Here is an 11,202-nt window from a genome sequence, read left to right as displayed (position 1 = left end):
ATCAACAAGATCATTAGACCAATAGGAAAGCGGGTAAAAGATCTGAACAGGTACTTGAGCACAGAGCATAGCCAAATGGTTCAACATATGAAAAGATGATCCGTCTCATTAGTTCTCAGTAAAATGCAAATTAAAACTATGAAATCCAAAATTAAAAAGACAGACAATACCAACCTTTGGTAAGGATGTGGAGCTAACTAGAACTCTCACACATTGCTGGAGAGAGAGCAAAGGGGTACAACCACTTCGGAAAACTACGGAACCTTCTCTATTAACGCAGAATATGCACGTTCCGTCACCCAGCAATCTCACCGTCGAGTACTGTTATGAGTTGAATTGTGTCCCCTCTGAAATTCATATATCGAATGGGACTGTATCTGGAGCGAGGGTCCTTACAGAAGTAATTAAGGCAAAATGAGGTCACCGGGGTGGGCCCGACTCCAATACAACATTTGATAAGAGGAGATGAGGACAAGGACAAGCACAGAGGGAAGAACGTGTGAGAACAAGCCGAGGAGAGAGGCCACAGGAGGAGCTGAACCTGCCAACAGCTTGATCTCGGACTTCCGGCCTCCAGAATTGTGAGACAATACGTTTCTGTTGTTTAAGCCCCGCAAACTGTGGGACTTGGCTGTGACAGCCCCAGAAACTCTTACACGTGTACACTCAACACAGTTGCCAATGCATGTTCGACAGAAGCCCACACAGGAATAGCCAGAGCGGCATAATTTATACAGCCCAAAGTAGCCCCAATGCCTGTCAGAGTAGAAAGGACGAATAAGTTGTGGTGTCTCCACATACTGTAATGTTCTACAGCAGGGAGAATGAATAACTATAAACACATGGATGAGGCTTCAACGCAAACGTTGATGGAGAGAAGCCACATGTGGGGGAGCACGTGCTGTGTGGGTCCATTGATGGAAAATATAAAGACAGGCAAACCTCATGTCTGCTGCTAAGATATCGGGACAGCGGTTATTCTTGGGGATGTAGTGACTAGGAGGGGACCTGGGCGGGGGGCTTCTGGGTGCTTTTACATAGATATGTTCTCTTTGTCATCAAAGTTAAAGCACACAAGAGCACCGAATTCAGAGGTTTTGTTTGTCAGGAACCCTTCACACCCCCGACGTTCCAGCCCACTTGCTGGGACACACAGGTGAGAGCAAGACCAGACCTGCCTGGTGTGTGGAGCCCCTGGCTGTTGGGTAGGGGACGAAGTCAGGGAGACCTGACATGGGGCTATTGCTGTCATCAAGGTTCATTCGTGGCAGAGCCGAAGGCAGGACTCCAACCTTGGTCCCCTGACTGCTTGTACTACAGCAGGGGTACTGCCTATTCACTGGGGACCCCGGTGTGGTTGGGACAGCCCCAGCCCTGCCCCGCCCCACCATGGCCTGTGGGCCCTGGTCTGATCTGAATGTCTCCCCTCTCTAACTGGGGGCAGGATCCTGCCTCCAGGCCTTGAAAGCAGCTACTTGCCCAAGTCCTGCTCCCGTGCCAGGGTTCCGAACATAAAGAACAGAAGGATTCTTCTTTTGGGGACTGTGAGGCTGGGGGTGCACCGGCCCTGAAGGTCGCAGAGTCCCAGAGGGTTATTCTGCAGAATATTTGAAGGTATATCTGAGTTTTTGTAGGGTTTTGTTTAGAGTTGCCAGTGAGACAATTTCGGCGATATGGGACAGTGCAGAGGTGTGTGGTACACACACACACACACACACACACACGCATTTACACGCACACGCACACAAACTTAACCACAGAAACCGTTTGGGTCGTATGTGTTTGATTGGCCAAGAGTGCCCACCGTTGGCCATGCCGAAGCCCGTGGAGCTGAGGTGGGTGTGGGGCCCCCCTGACCGGTGTTCCTGGGGACGATTGTGAAAGACACAGCATGTTACTACAAGACCAGGCTCGGAGCCCGGCAGTCACCAGACTTCGCTTGTGGCTAGATCTGGGCACATAATGGAGATGATGTCACTAGAGCTTCACGTTATTTCATCCAATTAACTGAGAGTTAATTAGTATGTCCAAAGTGCTTTGAAGCCGAAGAGCGCTGTTTATTCACGACTGCGTGAAAGCCGCCAGCCGGGAGAGGCAGTTTGGGGGTATTGGCACTGGAATGGGAAGGCAGCCAGGCCTCACTCCGCCCGTGATTTGCTGTGAGCCTCCTAGAAGCTCGTGAAAGTGTCTGTAGGAGTGTCTTAGGGCTGCCACAATGAAGTGTCATACATTGGGGGACTTAAAACAATAGACATTTATCCTCTCCTGGCTCTGGAGGACAGATGTCTGAAATGAAGGTGTCGGCCGGGCCAATCCTTCAGAAGCCTCTAGGGGAGGGACCTTCCTGCCTTTTTAGCTTCTGGTGGCCTCAGGTGTCCTTTGGCTCGTGGCCACATCGCTCCAATGTCTGTGTCTCTGTTTCCTTTTCTCATAAAGGCACTGTCATTGTAACTTGATTACACCTACGAAGACCCCACTTCCAAATCAGGCCACATTCACAGCTTCTGGGAGTTAGAACTGCAACATATCTTTTGGGGGGACACAATGTAACCCATGACAGTCCCAATCTGATCTCCAGTGGCCAATGAGTGCTTCATTCCTGTGACTTTCCCTCCCTCGCGCCTTTGGTCCTCAGCACAGGAACCCAGGAGTGACCGAGAGTGCCAGAGGCTTCTAGAAGTTTCTGGACAGAAGACTCTAGGAGGGGATCGTCACTGGAATAACTCTTCTTTCATGAATGGGCTTTTCTTCTTGGACAAATCTCAGCCCCGCCTGAGCCTTGGCCCCCTTATCTGAACAACGAGGGGACAGGCCTGTGCGCCTTCGCACGCTTCAAACACTGGAGGAAAAAGGTCAGGTGGGAGGAAGTGCTAGAGTTTGGCCCCAGAAGGGTTCTAGGTGGAGCCTGACTATTCCCAAGCCAACTCGGACCCATGGAACTTGCGTTCCGGAGGATTCCTTCAGCTCTGGGTCATTACTGTTCTCTTATTATTGCTGGATTCTCCTGCCAGGGGCCTACCACAGCAGAAGGCTCCTCTGGTTATCCATCAAGGTACCTTGTGCCTCCCCTTCCTTTAGCTCGGCTCTGTGGAACGCTCATGCCATGTGGTAGGCTCCAGGGTGCCAGTGCCTGTGCTGGCACTGCAAGGCTCACAGGGAGGTTCCGAGCAGGTCTGCCTTGGAGGACCCCTTGGTCTGGAGGCAGGCAGATACAAGAGCCAGGATCTTGGGCTACCGTCATTGGCAGAGGGAGCCGTGGGCAGGCACAGCGGGACCCTGGGGGAGGGCACAGAGGGAGCTTTACCTGGCCCGGCTGCCAGCCCAGTCGAGACTTGTAGGAGTCAGCCAGGCAAAGAGGACAGGGGGCATTCCAGGGAGAACCCCTACATCATGCCATTAGCTTCCTAGTCCAGCGAGGGTCCTTCTAAAAGTCCTGGCCAGATTGCCTGTGGAGCCCCCGGACCGGGGGAGCTGTAGATGTCAAAGGTTATCTTGGGCCTCTCCTCACTGAAAACAGGGTCCCAGCACCCAGTGGTCTGAGTCACCGGGTGGCTTTAAAGACCTCGGGAGCCCTTGGTTCTGCAGTGGCATGGGGCACCGTCTGCTGAACCATCAGCGGTGACTTGGGACCTTCGGTCTTGTCCCTGCCTCTCTTACAAGGGCCCAGTCTCTTCAGGCTTGGTCTCTCTGCCACCTGGGCCCGTTAGCAACCCTTTTCGTTGACTATGGCTACATGGCTTTTGGCTGGGCAGCCTTTACTCAGCCTTTGGGCTTCATTCCCCAAAATGCGAATCCCAGCCCCAAATAGGGCACAAAGAGGCATGTCCAAATCCCAGTGCCTTCCCTACTGGACCCGAGGCCCGGTCCCAGGATGAGAGGCCTTGGTCCTTGGCCTCGAGGCCGTGCTGGGGCAGACACCGGCTCCCCTGGGCCACCGGCTTCTCAGGCCTTTTCGACCCCACCCTGCAGAAACCATCCACGTTTCACAGCACCTTCTAAGCCAGCATCATCATATTAGTGACCTCTGTACGAATTTTGCAATCATCAGTTGGTGCCAAACTAGCCCAGCGAATGATCGGAATAGTTTTTGGCAGACGGCTATAGGGACTCAGCGTGGTTTGCTCAAAGCCCTTGGCCTATCAGGGGCGAGTTGGAGCACCGCATAGGCAGCTTTTGGTGCTTGACCTGGGGGCCTGCCTGCCTCCCTCACCCAGCTCGGCGGGGGCTACCACGCCCTGGATTCAGGGCTGTGTAGCCTGTTGGGACTTGCCTGCCTTTTGTCCCCGCCCCCCTTCCAGCTGGAGGCCTGCCTCGTACCCAGTCCCCAGTACCTTCCATGCCTCATCAGCCTACTCAGCACCCTCTTCTGGCACATCTGCCCATAGTGACGACGCTTCAGACATGACTCTACCTGGCCACCTCCTAAGCCAGTTGCCTCACTGCTTTGCGCCCAGGTTTGGAATGATCCTCATGCTTGACTGACCGGTTTGCCACAGACTACCAGCCCAGAGGGGTCCCTTTCTAGAGTTCATGTACCTTATTAGTGACTGTGGTAGGTTGAATAATGGCCCCCAGATATGTCCACATCTTGAAGAGAAGGAGATGTGGCAATGGAAGCAGAGATTAGAGTGATGTGCTTTGAAGATGAAAGGGGCCATAAGCCAAGGCTTACAGCTAGCCACTCAAAGCTGAAAAAGGCATCTCGGAAGTTAAGCAGGGTCGGGCCTGCTTACTACTCGGATGGGAGACCATCTCGGAAGATAGCTGGGTGTAGGCTGGGCAAGAAAAAAGGTGGATTTTTCTCCTCAGACCTTCCAGGAGCAAGCAGCCCTGCTAACGTTTTGACTTTATCTCAGTGAAACTGATTTTGAACTCTGACCTCCAAAACTATAAGAGAATGAGTTTGCATTGTTTTAAGCTACTAAGTTTGTGGTGATTTGTTACAGTCACCACGGGAAACCCATATATCCAGTACTGCCATCCAGTGCAGAGCTAAGGGACTCAGGTCACCTAGGATTATCCCGGGAGAGTGGAAGGCCAATGGGAAAAGGAATATTGGGCCAGAGGGCTGCCAGCCCGGGGTTGAAGCCAAGCTCTGCCCCAACAGGCTCTGTGTCTTGAGAAAGCCTCATCTCCAAAGGGTTTGCACTTTCCTGTACAAAGTCAAGATCATCATAAACAGGCTCGTTGTGAGGATTGAAAGAGGGAACGCTGCTGGTCCAGGTGTCTGTGCATCTGTGTATCTGGGAATGCGCTGGCTGAGGAGGTGCTGAACAAAAGCCAGCTGTCTGCCAGCCTTCCCACAACCCTGCACTTGTCATCACGCTAAGCATTTATCTTTGGCCTTTTCTCGAATCCCCCTCTTATTCAAACCATTCAACAAACCTGCAGTGTCCACAGCATGACTAGCATCATCTGGGACGAGTTCTGGAAAGGTCCCTAAACTCTAAGAAAATCTGCCCTTGAGAAGGCAACCATCAAAAAAAGAATATGCGTGGGGCGGGGAGATAAAGGAAGGATACGAGTTTTATGAATGTCATGGAAACCTGCCCTGAGCGCAAGTGTACCACCAACAGAGATGGCGCTCGCTGCCTCATGCTGCAGCCTCCCTGTGACCACGGAGCCCAGTTGTAATGAACTGTGATTCTTCCATTAATGACTATCTTCTCTCCCGTGCTGGCCCATGAGCCCCGTGAGGGCTCATGTCTAGACTGTTCACCACAGTGCCCCTGCCCCTGGCACAAGGTCAGTTACACGGGAGGTGGTTGGTACATTTTTGTGACCTCGGGGACAGTTCCTTGTTCATGGTCTGGGCATCTATTCTTGGCCTTCAGCTTCCTCCGCTTCCCTGCACCAGCTGACATCGCTGACCACTCTCTCACTTCTTTACCCTCTTCTACGTAGCCTTCATTCATGTCTTAGTTTTGAGGGCACCTCTTAATCTTCAGGGTCCCACCCTTCATTGTCCTGTTTCTATGACTTCAAGTAGCAGCAACAGGCCAAGACCCCTCAAATATCAATCTCTCGCCTTCTAGAATCCCAAGGTTCCTCAGACTCACCATGGCCAGAATGCAAGCTTCCTAGTTATTTTAACCCCTCCCTGTCCCTTAGCCCCAAATCCAGCCAATCACTGAACATTGTCCATTCTAGCCCAGGACCAACTCCAGGCTATGTCTTCTCTGTATCCCCAAAATCAGTTCCCCGAGACAGATACGCTCTCGCCCTATCTCCCCAGGACTGTACAAGTAGTTCCCCATTGGTGCCTGTCTCTAGTCCCTCACCCCACGCTCTTCCCACACCATTGAAACACAAATGTCATCATGTCGCTCTCCAGGGGGCAACCACATCCCAGCACCTTGGCCCCTGCAGCCTCATCTCCTATCATTTCTGGCAACGGCCCTTGGTGGTTCCTCAGCCTGGAAGCTGGAATGCCATCTCTCTTCTCCTCAGGCTGGCCAAATTGGTCTCGTCCTGTTTTGTTTTGTTTTTTGATAGTTGGCACCCTAATTGGTGTGAGGTGGCATCTCACTGTGGTTTTGATGTGCATTTCCCTAATGACTAGCGATGTTGGGCATCTTTTCATTTGCTGATTGGCCTATCGGTCACTCTTAAGCAGAGGCTGGGAAGCGTCTTCTGTAAAGGGGAAGATGGTAAGTATTTTAGGCTTTGTGGGTCACGCAATAATGGTCGACTCTGCCACTGTAGCACAGTTGCAGCCATAGACAATGTGCAGTTGAATGGACATGCCGTGTGCCAATAAAACTTTATTGACCAAAGTAGCCAGCAAGTGAGATTTGATCCTGAGTTCATGATTTATGGACCTCTGCTCTTAAGGCAAGGAATACTTGGGTTACTGCTTTTTCTGTGGGATTGTGAGGGTAAGGGCCCTATCTCTGTCACTTCTGTATCCTTTGGGACTTAGCAGGTGTTCAGTTAATATTTTCTGAATTGTTGGTCCCCACACCCCTCTATCCCATGGAGAACAAAGGCAGTGGTGTGCGTGTGTCCCAGAATCTGCTAGAGAAGGCATCTTGCAAGAGTTGCTGGGAGATGGGCTGCAGTACAGAACAAAAGCAGAGAGACCTTCACCCTCTTCACTCCTTTTCTCCCCTACCCGGCTCACTCTAGAAAGTTCTCTGGGCTGAAGGAGCTAATGTGAACAAATCTCCTGGGGCTGAGTGGGTGAAAGGCAGACCTGACAAATAGAAGGCTCCGATGTGGGCTCCTCATCATCTGCAATATTCCACGACCGACGATTAGGCAGAGCCGGTGAGGGAAGGCTGTAGCATCTCCCAACATGCCTCTTTCCCTTCTCTCCATTCTTAGTCTCTGTATGTGCTCTTTAAGCCCTTCATTTTGGAGAGCCCCAGATCAGAGCCCATGCCCCTTCCTCCCCATGTGGGCGCTGTGCTGCATTAGGCTGCCTGAATCGAATGAGTAATGGGGCTGCGCTGGCTTGGGGAATCGGGAGCCCGTGGTGTACTAGTCCTGGCTCTGCTAACTGGCCCAGTGCCCTTGGCAGTGGCTTCTTTTCTCTGGGGCTCCCCCAGCTGGTCAATGTGGGTGTTGCTGGCTTTCTCCTCTAACTCCCAGTCTGGTTACACTTACTGGGTATCTTCCCAGGAGCGGGCATTGCGCATGACTTCAGGGACAGAAAAGTGAATCAGAAGCACCTGTCCCTTGAGGAGTGCAGTCGCTCCTGGGAGATCTGGGGAGTTAAGCTGATGACTACCATGTGACCAAGGGTCTGCTTTGATGACAACCGGGCTTCGTAGGAAGCCAGAAGAGAGCGATCTTCCGACAGAAAATTGGGAGGAGGAAATGATGTTGGGGATAAGGTTTGAGTGAAGAGGAGGCTGTGGGCCCAGCAGGACCACAGGAGCTTAGCAGCTAGCTTTCTGGGGTTGGATGGAGAGAGGCAAGGCAAGGGAAATCATATCGAGGGGTATTTTAGTTCAGCAGAAGGGATAACTTTCTACCAGCAAGGGCTATCTCACACACCAAGGAGAGAAGAAGCCTGCGCCTCCTGTCGGTGAATATAAATGCACACCAGTTCAAAAGGAAAAAGCGCATCGAAGCTTGGAGGGCTGTGGCCCGCGGCCTCCGTCATTCCTGTCCTGTCTGCTAAGCCAGCTTCTACCTTGGTTCCAGTCCTTCCCCGTTTTGGAGTCACGGACTCCACAGACAGAATAGCCGGCCACGGGCAACCCCTGACCCAGGAACAGATGTAGATGTGGATGCTGATAAGGCCTGAGGGCCTCGCTCTGACCTCTGACCCTCGGCTTGTCTCTCCTGGACCCTCTCTTCAAAGCAGGTCTCCCCACAGCTGCTGGGCTCCACCCCACTGCTTCGAATGTTGTACTGGGCCACAGTCATGTTTGCAAAGCAGACGCCAGCTACGTGCCCTGTCCTGCCAAAAGACACACACTCCCAGATGCCCAAAGGTTGCATCTAATTTATGAGGTTCGCAGACCTCCTGACCCCACACGCAAATGCCAGGATCAGAACCTCGGCTCCAACCAGTCCCGCTGACTGCTGCATTCCCCAGTTCTTGGGTAGTTTCCTTCCGCCGTGACTGTTATTCTAGGAGCCCAGGCCAGGCAGGTGGTTGCCACGCTTCCTGAGTGCCCACTCTGTGTGGTGGGGGCGGGAGAAAGTGCACCAAAGGAATAGACACTAAATGAGGCAAAGATCGAGACCCCAGGCTGTGAACTCGGACAACGGTCTCCAATTGGGAGGATTGGGGTAAGCTTTTTTGGGGGGAAAGGGAACTGGCTATTCTGGAACTAGGGACATGTAGGGGAGAGGACACTGCAGAAAGCTAGGACAACTGAAGCAAGGCGATATATGATAGGGTGTGAGCAGTTTGGCTGGAGCACAGGGGTGAAGCCCAATGGAAGAAGCTAGAAAGGTGGCCTGGGCACAGGCCGTGACGGACTGGCTGTGGAGTGTGGTCAGGAGAAAATTGGAAGCCAATTAAGTGTTTTGGGTAGAGGAGAGGCAGGATCAGGTCTGTTTTAGGAAGGACGCTCTGGCTGTGCGCAGATCGGAAGAGGCAGGCAGATCGGCTCCGTTGTCCCAGTACACCTGACCCAGGTGCGGATGGGGCCAGGTGCTGAACTAGGTCAGCGTCGATGGGGGTGAAAGACGGACTGAAATGAGAGATCTCCCCAATGAACACGCAGAACTGGGTCCTGGACTTTTAGCTGTCCCCTTCCCTCTGCCCTGATTCTACAGATGGATGTGTCACAGGACAGACACAGGGCTTGGGCACTTCTCCAGGAAGTCATTTTAGGGAGGTGTGTTCTAAGGCTATCGGCCGTCAGGAAAGGGACAGATCAGGGTGGCCCAGAGACTTGGGCCTGTGCGGGGGCAAGTTCAGTCTTGCAGTGGCTGAGGCGAGGTTCTAGCTACACTCAGTGACCTGGTAGGAGGTCACTTCAGTGGTTGAGAAGCGCTGGTGAGCCCTGTGAACACAGCGTGCCAGGCTCGCTCCGAGTCTCGGTTCAGTTAAGTGTGGGGTGGGGCCCCAGTTTCTAACAAGCTCCCAGGGGGTGTGGAGACTATGGTTTCCTGGCAGTCAGACTTTGTCTGAACAGGTGTGGGAGGCGAGGAGGGTGACACAGGTCTAGGTCAGGACTGCAAAGCAAAGAATGGCAGAAAAAGTCCTCGCCGGGCAGGGAGGGCGGCCCTTTGTCCCCTTGGGGGTCAGTGTCTGTCTGGAGGGCCCTCCGGCCACCACGTGAACTCGGTCTCACCTTTCTGATCTGCATGGACACTGCTTCCTCAGGAAGACTTCAGTGGCCGTTCTGCCCCATTTCCACCAGGCCACGGTCATTTGCAGCCTGCTCTTGCTCACACAGCAGCCCGCGCTGTTCCTTTTTGGCCGAAGCCGAGGACACTTTGGCCCTTGCAGCTCCTCAGTGAGGTCTGCCCGCCTCAGTCTACCCACTGAAGGCCTTCCTGGCAGCTCTGAAAGCGGAGTCCTCCCTCCATGTCACCCCCATAAGAAATCGAGCATCAGTGCCCACTTTTGTGCTCACGATCCTATCCGGTCTCCCAGGCTCCATGCAGAGTGGTCGGAAAGTTTCTTAATTTTTGCCCTCCAGTGCTTAAGCTGTCAGTGGTTTCCCCTGACTACAGAATGAAGTTCAGCCCCCTTGGCTTAGCATCCGGGGCCCTACCTTCCTCTCTTCAGTCCAACTGGCCTCCCACTGCTCCGAGTCCCCAACCCCAAGCCAGGCTGGTCACTTCTGTACTTCACTGAATCTGAGCGACAACAGTTACCGAAACTGTGGCAAGCCATTGACTGTGAACCTTTTAGCCTGGAATGCCACCTAGAGGCCTGTACCTACTACCTCTTCATCCATCCTTCAAGGCCCAAGTCAGGGCTGTCGCCTCCTCCACGGAGGCCTTTTTGACGGTCTTGGCTGGAAGCCATATCTCCTTCTAAACTTACAGCACCTCATCTGAAATGTGTGTATCATTTCCGGTGTGGTATTACAGGGGCTCATGAACGTATATTATTAACTCCTCTATTCTAAGTGCCTTGGGGCAAAGACTGTGTCTTGTTTCTCTCCACCCACCCCCCACCCCATCAGCTTAACAGTCTAACCCCTCCCAAGGGGGGTCCTGTGCACATCACATGAACTGGAATGGCATGGCGCATCCGATGGCTTTACTCTATTCCAGTCTCCCCAGGTGCCTCTCCATCCTTGGACAAAGGCAGAAAACATGTCAATCAGTCTAAGGAGAAGGCAGGTTCTGTAAGCAGAGCGTCACCAGAAAATGGAGAACGCTGAATCGTGATATGTGCTAGGCCTTCTGGAAACTGGCTGGAAGGGTTTTGTGAGCATGAAAGGTTCCCTGAGGGAAGTCGCCATTTCTGCACCAGCTCGTGGAGTTTCTGCCTAAACATCAAGCAGCTAAAGGATGCTCTCGTCTGTCTAACTTTTCTGATGGCTGACTGTCAAGCAGCCAGGTGTGAAGAGAGGAGCTAAAGAGCTGAACTAGCAGGCCACTGGGGCAGCCCACCGCTGTGCCATTATGGACAATGGGAGTCTTGTTACGGAGAAACGTGTCTACGACAGAATGTCTTAGGGAAAAACCCTGCAGGCACACACTGCAGCTGGGCCTGAGACGGAACCTGGAAGCACATAAGGAGAGGGAACAGCCAGGGACGCCCAGGAGGGTTACCGTTCA

The sequence above is a fragment of the Pteropus medius genome, unplaced genomic scaffold, assembly GCF_902729225.1.
Source record: "Pteropus medius unplaced genomic scaffold, Ma_sr-lr_union100, whole genome shotgun sequence".
NCBI lineage: Eukaryota > Metazoa > Chordata > Mammalia > Chiroptera > Pteropodidae > Pteropus > Pteropus medius.
This window is presented reverse-complemented; position numbering follows the sequence as displayed.